Consider the following 12043-nt stretch of genomic DNA (forward strand, 5'->3'; position numbering starts at 1 on the left):
GCTGTCACTAAAAACAGCGGCTGGGCCTACAGAGGATAATTTAAAAGCTCGGGGCCAACTCTTTCCTCCCAAATGTGCCACATGCCATGGGAATAACAGGCAACTCCTGGACCCAGTATTTTCCCTGGGAATTAAGTTTGAGTTCTGAAAACAGGACTGGGATGATCCTAGGCACAAATGTGTCCTTGGAAGGAAAGACTCCGCGTTCTCAATATTAACACGGGAGGATGAGAGGGGCTAAGCTGGGTTTTATTTCGCAGATTATCATCAATCTGTTGTCTGACTAAACGACGCCAGGACGCTGTGAAGAAGAGTGCAGTCTCCAATTTCTAACGACTCCCAAAGTTGCGAGAGGAAGGAAGAGTTACTTTTATTCTTTCATCCACAAGATCACTCGTGTCTAATGATGTCGGCCACCTGCAAAATGACGTCGAAGTCGGTGGCGCATCGGGTGGCATTGCCGGCCCAACGTGCCAGGACGCGAGCCGAGCGGCCGCTTCGCTGCCTCCCGAGGGCGAGCTCGCGCGTTCATTTCACCCCTCGCTCTCAGCCCGCTCTCGAACACCATTTAGGCCAAGATCGGGTGTAATGGGAAACACTATCAGCAGACAATTACCCTTTCAGAGGATTCACTTCTCCTCACAGACACTGTTATTTGAGAAATAGGATCATTTGATTTCGTATTGCACTAAGTAACACCCAGCCGGTTCAAATTGCCAGCTTCTTAAAAGCCGCCCATCGGAATAAATTGCAGCGGCCTCTTTTGCTTTTCAGGGCAATGTGATGGGCACCGGGCAGAACTCGCAAAAATAACTACAAAGCCAGCCCGAAGCCGTCGCTATGGGTGGGAACAGCTCTGCTACCCCGCAGGCAAAGGCATTCAGCCACGCAGTTTCCAGCTACCGCCCCCTCCGCCCGCCAACTTAGAGACGGTTCAACCTCTTGGCTTTGGAATTAAAATGCACCGCCCTAGCCGTCCAGAGAAAGCGCTTCGGGCCACGCGGCGCGTTAGAGTCGGGCGGAAAAAGATGGGCGGAGGCGCATGGCACAGATTTCCGCGTGTCCCGCCGCTCTGCCTGTCCGGCAGACGTGCTTGGAGACCGTCGGGCGTCTGGGGCTCCGCGTCCGGGTGTGAGCCCTCAGCTTCGCGGGTCCTCGGTTCCTCGCTGGAGCTGCCACTGCCGCCGCGCCCTGCTCCCTCTTGCGCCCTCCAGGCCTGCGGGCCGCAGCGCCCCTCTCTGACCTCAGCCAGAAGCCATGGCTCGCGGGGTCCGACTGGGGACAGAAAGAGGAAGGCTGTAACTGTAACTTCAGCGCGGAGTCAAGGGAGAGAGGGAGAGGGCGAAGGAGAAAGGGAGGAGGGGGCGAGCTGCAGTTCGCTGCACGCCCACCGCCGGAGACCTTTCAGAAAGAATTGAGCTTTTTCAAGTTGGCCGCGAACTGCGGCTTGACACCCTGTTCAACTGGGTGACAGTTGTTCAGCTTGATGGGGCGATCCGCCCCCCCTTTATATAAAACAAGACTTGACTCCTTGATGCTTGGTTCATTTGTGCCAAGGGGCAGGGTGAATTTAAGACGGCCGGGGCCTTGGCGAATCTGCCTGTTGAAGTCTTTATTACCTTTGTGTTCGTGTACTTCACGAAGGCCGAATTAGACTCTCCCGCCCCCAGGAAAATTGAAGGCCGCATCCCGAAAACACCTGTAAACTCAGATCTGGGGCGTGAGATGAAAGGACCCTTTTAGGTCCTGAGACGGAGAGGGAGTTAGTCTGGGTTTTGGGGAACTGGGGACGGGGTTGGGGGGTGGCTTTTCCCTTCCCTGGCGCTGGGAGGAGCCAGGGAGCAGGGGCTTGTGGGCATGCGTCCAGAGGGAAAGTTATGGGCGCCCAGAGAGAGGAAACTAAGTTCCCAAGGCTGGGGTTAGCTCCGGAGCCGAGCGGGGGTTGAGGGGTAAGCGTGGGCGCCCACCCTAGACGGCGTACTGGGGGCCTGAGTCCGGCGAACCCTGAGCTGCCCTTGCTCTTCAGCGTTTCACCCAGTCACCCATGTCCCCAGAAAATAAAAGCGTCGCCCCAAAGGCCCGAGTGTACACGAGCCAAACTCCGGGCCTCCTCTGGGAGGAGGCCGCGGCACGCAGCGTCACAAGCCGCCAGCTCTGGCCCTGCGTGTGCGGATCCGGGGCAGGCCCGGGGCTGCCCGCCCGAACCCAGGGAGAGCCCCGGGGCCTGCTCCATCCGGGTCCCTCCACCTAGGCCCTAGCGCCCTCACTCCGCGTGGCACTCTGCCCCAGCTCCCCACCTCTTTCCCGAGGGGATGCAGCCAAGGAACGCTTTTCCCATCAGAAATCACGCCCAAACGCGACAGCCTTTCGAGCAGGCAGCAACAAGGTGATTAAACTCGAAGCAGCCGGAAAACAGTCTTGACTGGCTCCAATCTTCTCTGCCCGCGGGAATGGAACCGCAGAGCTGCGGATGGAACGGCCGCATCGCAGTCTTCGCGACTCCGACCCGGGGTCCGGAGCCCTAGAGCTGGCGGAGGCTGCTGCCGGGCGGGTTGCGCCCCTGAGGCCCCCGCAGGGGACCCGTGGGACGCCGTGGGTGGGCCTTTCCCTCCGCATGCACCTCTTTCGGACCCGAGCAGGGGCAGCGCGGAAAAGTCGAGCTCCAGCCCCGGGTGGGGAATGTCTGAGTCCGCCCTGTCCCGGCCTGGGAGCCCGAGGTGAGGGCGGTGAGAAGCACTTGTCGCGGCTCGTGTTGGTTCCGGCCTCGGGCGTTGGCCGTGGCCAGCAGATCATCTTCTCGCCCCTCCCGCCCCACCCGGGTTCACAGCCGCAGTGCCGGCCCCCGCGCTCCCCTCCCTCGCGCGCTCTCCCTCCAGGTCGCCGCGTTTACCAGCGCGTTTTGTTTCGCTTCGGATTCCGGGCCGAGGGGCTGGAACTGTGCTCTCCTCCGAAGGACGCTAATCAAGTAATTTCCCCATCCCAGCCCCATCAAATTGCTCTTTAGCTGTTGAACCGCGGAGTTTTGCTCGCCTTTTCACATGCTAATCACGCCCATTCAGCGGCTCTCGGTGGGGCTGTTTGTCGCGGGATAAATCTCCTTGTTTGCCGGCTGCATGATTAATTGATATTGTTGTCTGGCTTTTGTGGGGGCCGCAAGGAGCTGAAAGGCGTCGCGTCGTGACTGCGCCGCGGGCCGCTGGATACATCGTCGGGCTGCCGAGGTCCTGGGGAGGTCGAGCCGGGGCCGAAGACATTATGCGCCCGATTTGGTTTTCCTTATTAGAAAGATGATGAAAGACTCAGAGACCCCAGTTTTACAGCCCACCACCGAAGTGCAGAAGCCGCACAGAGCCGAAGCCACAAGCGCAGACAAAGCCCGGGCGTTTGCTCAATTCAGAGAGAAGAGTAGGTGTCACTTCGCCACGCAGGAGACAATTAAATGCATTTCGGCCCACCCGGGATTTCAGTAGGAGCTGGACGTGCGCGCGCATCGTGGTGGTTTGGTATTTCAAGCAAGGAATAAAATCTGGTTTTGTTTGTTTTGGTTGGTTGGTTTGTTTTGGTTTTTTTGGTTGGGGGTTAGAGACGGGTTAAAACCCTTTAAAGATAAGTTAAAGAAAGCCAGAGCTCAGATGCAGACCTTGCAGGCAGCGGTCCAGGAGAGCGGCGCAAAGGTGCTTCCAAGCCTGACCCGGGTTTGCGAAGCGCGCGGGGCTGACACGGAATCGCGCATTGATGCTGAACTCGCAGAGTCGCGAAGGCCCGCGTCCGCCTGCAGGCCGATGGTTCCTTTTCCAACACTCGTCTCTGCTCATTGCCGCATTTCCCGAGGTCCACAGGTGTGCAGTCAAACCCACAAATTCCTGCGCCCTCCGTACCCCTCCCGCCCTCTCCCCCGAGTCCTGGGGTTATATCCCCTACTGACAACCCTGAAAACCTGGAGATTCAATTAAATAATTCCAGTTACGCGGTGCTCCTACCGCCTGCTTATTGCAAATATGTCCTTTTTCGAGTTCTTAAAAAAAAAAAAAAAGCAAAGAGAAGAAAAGAAACTGTCGCCTCAGCTTTCACTGCGCGCGGGGTAATTGATAGGCGCCATCGGAGGTCAGAATTTGCATAAGAATTAAGAGCAGTAAATTAATTTAATATTCCATGCACATCTCCAATTATTCCTGGAGACCTTTGTCTCCGCGGCTGCCAGAAAGGGGATTCAGCTGCTCTTCAGCCAAACAACATCTGTGCGGTTAATAATTTGATAAACAGCTCATACAAATAGTTTCTGAATTATCTGGCAGCCCAACGACTATTCAGTTTGGAAGCGTTTTGGCAGGGTCTCCCGGTGTCCTCCGAGGGCCTCAGGCGTCCGCCTAGACAAATTTCTTCTTATCTTTTAAACATCAGCAGACGACAATGTGTAAAATATGTCATTATCATTAAGTAATAATCCTGCCCCTTAAAACAAAAAACAAAACAAAACAAAACAAAACGCCTGGTGTCCGGAGTTCATCTATTGAAGACCCTGAGATAGACAGACGTCCTGGGGAGGGGGACTGAGGGGGTGGAGGCCTGTTTTTATTTAATATAGAAACAGAGTTTGGACTTGTGCATTGAAATATCTGCAAGGCAAGGGAGAGTCATGGTGGTTCCCACGGGAAGAGGAGCCTGGGTAGGTGGGCTGGAGGGGGACTGAGTTTTCACCATATTGCTTCTTGTACCTTTCAATGTTCTCCTTATCTGTGGGTATTATTTATTGCCAAAATAAATACATAAGAAACAAATTGAGTTATCACAGCAGGAGTGAGTTGTTTTGACTGGACATAGTCCTTACCCGACTTCTTCCCACTTCTCCTCCTGACCACACTCTCTCCTTCCTACCTTCACCCCCAGCCAACGCTGTCCCCATCCTGATAAGCAGCTTCCCACAAAGAACAAGCATGTCAGTCAAAACATTGAGTTGGCCCAGAATTTTAAAAACAAAACAAAACAACAACAATAAAACCACTTGTAGAATGATGCCATCTTGCTGTCGAAACAGACCTGAATTGATGCTTTCCCTCTGCTATCCCTGTCCCTACACTAAAGATTTTATGGCTGTGATTACGTTCCCTTATCATTCTGCCACCCATAGCAGAGCTCTGTTCCTGATATAGAGTCTAGAAAGGAGCCCTTTGATCTTGAAAGAGACCCAGACTGCTCTGATTTTTGCAAGCAGTGCATTGCAGCTCCATTTACTCCACGTCTGTCTTTACCCTGGAACTGTTCTGCGCCGACTTCACTGTAACAGGGTGTTCGACTAGGATCCTTATCTCCGTCTATACATTCCTGCACATTTGATGGATACACCTCACGCATTCAGTATTCTACTTTCTATTTCCCGCGCTGCTGACAATCTAAGTACTTGAAGCCACTGAAAACTACCCCAAAGTTCTGAGTGGTGTTGAAGCAGTAACATGATAGAGCTTTGTCCTTGTACTCTAATGAGCCTGGGGTAGCACTGAGCTTTAAACACGGGCAAACCCTTCAGACTACAGGCCTGAATATACAACTTTACAATGAACACAGTGTGCGCCTGGGCTCAATGGAAGAACTACTTTTCCAGAAAACAAGTCATTGTGTCACAAGAATACAATAACATTTCCACCAAGTACATCCATTTCTATTTTTTTCTATTTTCTTCTTGCATCTTATTAAATTTTTTGCCCTTAGAACTATAGACACCGCCAGGCCTTGCAGGCTTTTTATAAGCATACAAATCGGCTCTGTTATTTATGACTGGGGGTCTCTGTCTGCATCTTTTTATTAATTTCTGACTTTGATTCAGACTTCTCTAGCCAGCGGAGTGATTTGAAAACATTTCTTTTCTTAAATGGAACATTATCAATTCTTTGGGGAGCCATTCTAATTTTAAACACCAAGATATTCAGTTTCTTAGTGTGCAGCTCCGAAGTTACTCATTTTTATGCGTACAACCTATCCCCTTTGGCAGTATTTCATTTATGCTTGATATTTATCTTCTTTACATTTGCTTGACTATTTTTCAAAGCAGTATATAGGCAGAAAATGGCTATTAAGCAGGAAGGCAGGGAACTCTGATTATGTTTTTAACTCTCTAAGTAAAGCCACAGAACACTGACATTTTGAGAATTTTTTTTTTTTTTAAACTAATGAGCCCTCTCCAGAAAAGCCGTCTGGATACCATTAAAGTTGATGATTTTGGAAGGATTATCCTGATAAATGCTTGGCTTCTTGGTGATTAGACACATATTTTCAGTACAAATGAGACTGAGGTTTGCATTTGGATGGAGCTTTGTCGAGCATAATGGGAAATTGTTGGGGAAGAAATCCAGAGCGCCACCTTACTTTGTAGAGTTCAATTCAGAGGTAACTGCACTCATGTACACTTGCACTTAAAATATTGCACATACAGTAACAAGTGATGGTCAATAACTTAAACAGCACATGCCCTGGTTATTTCCAACCTGACTGTAAAAGAAATATACCTTCTATCTTGGGAAAAATTAAAGAATGGCTAAGGGGTAGGATAATGATTTAATAATTCAGTGCTATCTCTATCACGGATAAAGGGATTGTTTTTTTAAATCTGAGAGATAAGAACAGTGTGGAGCCATTAGACAATTTCTTTCAAGTCATTTGTTTCCACTGCCCTTAAAAAAAAAAAAAGACAATTTTTACACATATGACCCAATTCTAGTCAAACACTGAATGTGAAAAATACAAGTTAGCATGTAAAAGTTGTGAACAGCATTCACTTAGACAGCCCTGTCTACTCTCAGTTTCCTCTATTTTAATATTTTAATGAGCTGTGCTGGGTGCTGATGCTGGGTGTACATCTCCATCCCTGATATTGTGCTCAAAAGGAAAGAGCTTCAGCACTTAGCCTGTGTGTGGATAATTGCAAACCAAGAACAAGTCCAAGTTCTTCAGAGATGACTGTAAAATGTCCCTGATCGTCACAGATGTCAGCCAGCTCCATGGTTCTTTCCTCTCCCTCCCCAGCCCAGGACTCGTGATTACAACTCACAGGTAGAAAACCTCACCTAACTCCAGGGGTGCCCTTCACATCATTGCCATTGTAGACTTGTATGGTTTTTAAGACACTGTTGTGCTGAATGGCAGTAAATTTCCTTGAGGAAGAGGGAGGGCCATTATTATTATTATTTTTAAAAATTTTTTAAAAATTTGGGAGGGATAAATTGGGAGATTGGGATTGACCTATACATGCTACTATGTATAAAATAGATAACTAACAAGGACCTACTGAATAGCACAGGGAACTCTACTCAATACTCTGTAATAACCTATACGGGAAAAGCATCTAAAGTGGATATATGTACATGTATAACTGATTCACTTTGCAGTACACCTAAAACTAACACAACATTGTAAATCAACTATACTCCAATAAAAATTAATTTAAAAAATTTGTATTAAGGGGCAACATGGGCTAACAGTGACGCTAGCTGCCTCTGCTTAAAAGGGAGGGTCACGGCAGTAGAGACTATGGGCCGCTATGCCATTTGATTTGGCCAGAAAGTCCAATCTAGCAGCCTAGTATGGACTGAAATTGAGAGGAATTCCAAGGGCTTATTCTGCTTCGCTGACTCTGTGATGTGGGGAGGTGGACCCTGCAGAATGTCAGATTCTTAAGCATTCAAGACCACAGTCAGGCTGGAATCAGTTTGGGGGCAGAAGGAAAAAAAATGGTGGGCAAAAGGCTTATAGTTCTAGTTGTCCACTAACTAGCTGCAGTCCCTTGGGCAATCACCCAATCTCCCTCTGTCAGAGACTCCCGTCTGCCACTTCTCACCAATTTATTCTCTTCTTGCTGGGCATATGGCTGTCCATCTGGACTACATTTCCCAGCCTCCCTTGCAGCTGCATTTGGCCCATGTGACTAAGTTCTCACCAATGGAAGGCAAGTGAAAGTGATGGGCGTAATCATCATCTCATACTTGCACCTTCCTCTTCCTTCCTGCTGGCTGGGAATGATGTGAATGGAAGACAAATATTGAGGATGACCAAGCTCCCCCAATGGCCTGGGTTTGCAAGATGACTTACTGGAGCAGAGTGAGCCCTCTCACCCTGAATTGTTACTTGGAGAGAAATAAATTTCTATTTGGTTTGAAAAACTGCATATTTTAGTTCACTTTGTTAAAGCACTCACCCAAAGGAATCTGCATCCTGGCTTTATTTTTCCTAACTCTAAAATGAGAGTCTCTTCATTTGGGTTTCTCCAAAGGCAAGCAATTTATTGGGAGGTGATCTCAGGACCTCCAGTAGGAAGTAAATACCAGTAGGAATCAGGGTTGAATAACAGGGAAGGGAACTCAGCCATTAAAGTGCATTATGAACCAAGTTACCATTGTGGGCGACTGGGATTTAATTCTACCAAGGAAACTCTGGGACCCAGTGTAGAACACCTGCCTTAGAGTGAGTCCACCTGAGCTGAGATGTTTATACACCAACTCCCATCAGTCATTAGTCTCACAGGCATTATTTCCCCCAGCATTTCTGTCCTGTTTGCTTAGGTAGGTGGGCGAGACAACAACAAACAAGCACTCAGGCAATGAAATGCCAGTGCTGGTGGTTGGATGTTGAGCTGGTGCCCACTGAAGAATAAGGGCCGGGGTCTGCTGACAGGGCACTGATAGCATCCACTACAGAGGGCACTGATGAAGAGTCTTGAAGTTCCCCCTCCCACGTTAAAGTTACCTGGACCCAGTTTATCGATCTACATTCTTCTGATTGCTAATCTGAAATGGCTGCTCTAGCCAGATTGGTTTACTCAATTTAGGGCATCCCCAAATACTCTGTGCATTCATTCTCATTCTATTCGTGCCATCCTCTTATGTGGCAAGCAGCTCAGCACTGTGTCCACCTCTTTGTCCCCACTGTATCCGTTATTTATGGCTGCTTAACCAACCACCCCAAACTGAGTGGCTTAACACAACAGCAATTTATTCTTTTCCACAACTCTGTGTCAGGAATTCAGGCAGGACTTGTTGGGCGCTTCTCCGTGGAGAGTCAGCTGGGCTTATTCATGTGGAATGACCCAGGCAGCCTGTCGTCCTCCAGGACTCTCTTCACGTGGTCTGGAATCGTTCAGTAGCCCAGCCTGGACTTCTGCACGGCAGGTGGCTGAGCTCCCAGGGGAGGAGGCGCAAGCTGCTAGTCCTTGTGAGGCCTGTGCACTGCAAGTCTCCGGATGTCACTCCCATCTCATTCTATTGGTTAAAGCAGGTCATATGGTTTGCACAGATTCAAGAAGGTGGGAGATAGGCTCCTCCTCTTGGCAGGAGGAGCTGCATGTGTGTAAGGGAATGGGAGGAGCTGATATGGCCGCATCTGGATACTGTCTAACGTGCCCCTTTACCCCTTTCCACTTATTCAGATCCCCAAATCAGACTCCTGACTTCAGGACTCCTTCCCCATCATGTTAGTCTGCCTGCGTCTTCTAGCCCCATCTGAATAACTAGGGCACCCTTCGTTAGACACTTATTTTGTCCTTAGTTGTTTACTGTCTTGTGGGACTTTTTGTTGCTGTTTACTGTTGGCTCTTTGAGGACAGAGAATGCAGGTTAGAGCTCCAAGAACACTTTGTAGAGTTTGGAGCACACAGTGGGCTCTCAATGTGCTTCGGTACAAAGACAAAGGGAGGACGAAGAAGTTAAGGGCTGGGCGGAGGCAGTGACATATGCCCTTGGGCTAAGATCTGGATCAGTAGAGCTCATTTCTAGTCGATTTATGTAGAGTCGTCCGCTGCTTATTCTGAAAACCAAATAATTCTGTATTCCTCCCAGCCTACGTGAGACTTTGATGACACACACACACCTACAGGCAGGAATGGCCAGGTGTAACTGAGCTGGATCACGTGGAAAGTGCCTGGAAGGCTTCCCCTCTTCTGCGATGCACTATTTCCTGTGTCCAGCGTTGCCCTCTTAAAATACAAGTACGACCCAACCCGTTGGAGATGGATGGGAAGTGGTGCGGAGAGGGGTGGAAGTTTGAATCACTGATGTCTTAGTGTAAATTACTTGATAAGAAGAGTGTTTCTTTTTCTCTCACAGAAGAAGCTGGGTCAGCATGAATGTGCTGGAAGACTGGAGGTCACTGATGCTGAAGGAAGGAGAACTGAGGAAGGAGGGCCCCCACGGACAAGTGGCCTCCCTCATGTCAGCCAGGCCAGGTGTCCCGGAGACATTCTGAATAGTGCATCGTCCTGGGCATTCGAAAGTGGCCAGCATTCTCACGCACAACAGAGAAAAATGGGAACATGAGTGAAAGGAAGATTCCAGAACTTATGAGCGTGTTTGTGTGGGTTGCAGCCAGTGGATGAACATCCCTCCAGTCTCTGGGATCCAATCTTCTATGTTGTGACTGGACACTTAGTCACTAGGTTTCCAAAGGCAGAGGAAGCCTGTGGGAAAACTGACCCATGGTGTCTGCAGGGAGTGGAATAAATGTTGTTGTTTTATAGTTGGACCTTTAATAGAACCACTAAGGGAAGATCAGTAGACCACTGGGCTGAGCATCAGTACTAAAAATTGACGAGACTTCCACGGTTGCTCCTAGTAACTGGTGGGAGCACTTCTAGAGCTCCCTGAACATGCAAGCCCCACCCCGCTCTTTAATTAAACACCCTAAATTGCCTTTGTGGATCATAACTTTCTTTGTTCTGTCAACTAAAGAAGGCTTGCGGCCCACCTCATGGCTGAGGATATCAGATGTGTAAAAGGTGATGGTTTCTGCACATTATCATGACTGGCAACATTTTGTGTGTTAATGTTGTCTGGCATGAAGAAAATGTACTTTCCTGGGCCTGGGGACTTTGTGATGGATGCCGGCTCTGGGAGAGGCAGAATACAGCATGGACTCAGTTCACACCTGAGTTTCAATTCTGCCTCTGTCACTAGCCTGGTGACCTTGGGACATTTGAAAACTCTGATGTGGGAAAAGGGTTCCTCATCTGGAAAGTGGGAATAGCAATACCCAAGTCGCGGGATTGTTGCGAGAAATAAGTAAATGTACGCTAAGTTTCTAGAACTTTCCCTGCCACAAAGTTATATTTAATAAATGACTTTTAAAACAAGGTTCTTTTTTGTCACTTACCATCTGATCATTTCGCCACGCCACTGTGCTTGCAGCCTGTGTCTGCATTTTCTATTAACCATCAGAAAATATATGTAGGCATGTGTGATTCCTAAGATGGGAGAAATATTCAGAGGGTCTAGGATTACTGGCCATTCTGTTAACTGAAGAGAATCTTTTGATGCCCATTTGAGGGATTCATAAAGATGATGAAGGGTTAAAACCGTAACAGGAAGGAATTCTTTTTTATGGTGGAAATAAGAAATGAACTGATTATAAAAACTGGCAGAAGCCCCTGGATGGAGCTGTTCCATCTGTCTAAGAACATTCAACCCCCAATTGCCCATTGACTGGGCACTCACACTGCTTCATTGTTACAACCTCATCTAAGTGAGCAAAGAAACCCTTTCCTTGTGGATAACCCCTGGTTATTGAGAGCCATCCTTTCCGGCATTCTCTGAATCCCAACCACACTGAGGTTTGCTCTTCAGATGGGAACCTTGGTAAACAGCCCTGCTTGTTCTACCTTTATCCCTTCACCAAACTCCTCCGTCTCCAAAAATAAATCCAGAGAAATCCTTCCCATCATCTTCTTCTCTTCCAAAGGCTATTTGTTGGTTGATGACTCTACAGTATTTGCAGTGTCCTTAAACACTTGGTGGAGCAAACATCTCTCCATTGACTCTTTGAGCTAAAGCACCCTGACCAGGGGCCTTTGCTCAGCCTTTTCAGTTACTCTTTGTCAGGAAGCCAGGACCCAGAGGTTTCAGAAAGAATACAAAGAACTTGATAACTTTCCCAAAATCCTTTCCACAGATTTGAAAGAGGGAAAAAATGTAGGAAATATATTTAAAGACAAATACCAGACAAATCTGGGAAACTGCTGGAAATGAATGGATTTACAGATGTCACCTTTCTGAAGGCAGTTGGATCC

Source organism: Neophocaena asiaeorientalis, unplaced genomic scaffold (genome assembly GCF_003031525.2).
Source record: "Neophocaena asiaeorientalis asiaeorientalis breed wild unplaced genomic scaffold, Neophocaena_asiaeorientalis_V1.1 scaffold567, whole genome shotgun sequence".
Taxonomy (NCBI): domain Eukaryota; kingdom Metazoa; phylum Chordata; class Mammalia; order Artiodactyla; family Phocoenidae; genus Neophocaena; species Neophocaena asiaeorientalis.